The 1,267-nt window shown below is 37.1% G+C and overlaps 1 protein-coding gene across 1 annotated transcript in view; it reads right to left on the bottom strand.

Moving 5' to 3' along the window:
• PARP8 (poly(ADP-ribose) polymerase family member 8) overlaps positions 1-1,267 on the bottom strand; it is a 322,141-nt gene that overhangs the window by 201,760 nt on the left and 119,114 nt on the right. The gene's annotated exons all lie outside the window — the stretch shown is intronic.

Genomic DNA, 1,267 nt, shown 5'->3' with positions numbered 1-1,267 from the left:
CGCCCGTGCTTACCTTGCTCCCGGAGACTCGGTCCCTCTCGGGAGGGTAACAAGGGAGCCGTCTGAGCACTAGTGACATTTAACTATTATACTAATGAGAACATTATTAGTGTATCATAATTATTAGTGTATCATAATACATCCAGAATTGTAATATGTAGTAATCTTTTGAAAAACAAATAGAAACCAACTAAAATCCAATTATAATTTCCATTTTAAAAATAAGTTGTACACAAATAGGTAGAAGAGGGAAGAATTACCTTACATTCCACCATATGTCATGAGCAGCCCTTTCTGACTGACACAACTGAGATTCCTGACACATCTACACATCAGTAGCAACTCATGTACCTGTAACTTCATTTCTGAACTTCTCTTTTCACCAAGGATAACAAAGGTAATTTTTTTTTTTCCTTTGCTGTCTGGCATACATTGTGTCATTTAAAAGGAAATAAAGCAACACAATTCATTACCTATAATTTATTTTAAATGTATCTACTGAAAAGTTAGTAATTTGCAAGCTTAATAAAGTAGGTAAAAGTAAAGAATCAATTTTCACAGACACAATATAATTTCCCTGAGCTATATTTGTTTGTTCATTGCAAAAGTAGAAGGAAAAGGCATGTAATCTGAATAGACAACCCTATTTTCAAGAATTTCTACAGCTGATCCTGAAGAATATTTATAGCCATATCATTGCACAGATGGATGCTGGCCCAAAGAGAATAATTTTTTCTGAAGGATTTCAAATTCTCTATTTAAAATTTAGTAGGGAAACTAAACTTCCCATAAATAAATTTTACAACATATTTCAATGTTAAGGTTTTAAAACTTTGACAAAGAACACAGATACTTTTTTTAAAATCCCCCCTTCCTTTCTCCTAAAGATAGATTTGTACACATACACACACGTCGTTGTTGTTGTTAGGTGCCGTCAAGTCATCTCCAACTCATAGTGACCTTATGTACAGCAGAATGAAACACTGCCCAGCCCTGTGCCAGTCTCACAATCCCTACTATGCCCAAGCCCATCACTGTAGCCACCGTGTCAATCCATCTTGTTGAGGGCCTTCCCCTCTTTTGTTGACCCTCCACTTTACCAAGCATGATACCCTTCTCCAGAGGGATAATGGTGCCTTCTGACAACATGACCAAAGTAGATGAGATGAAGTCTGGCCATTCTGGCTTCCAAGGAGCATTCCAGCTGCACTTCTTCCAGGACAGGTTTGTTAGTTCTTTTAGCAGTCCACGGTACTTTCAGCATTCT

The sequence above is a fragment of the Orycteropus afer genome, unplaced genomic scaffold (genome assembly GCF_000298275.1).
Source record: "Orycteropus afer afer isolate SDZICR_OR568_19922 unplaced genomic scaffold, OryAfe1.0 scaffold00277, whole genome shotgun sequence".
NCBI lineage: Eukaryota > Metazoa > Chordata > Mammalia > Tubulidentata > Orycteropodidae > Orycteropus > Orycteropus afer.
Note: the sequence above shows the minus strand (reverse complement) of the source record. Positions and strands in the feature narration are given on the sequence as shown.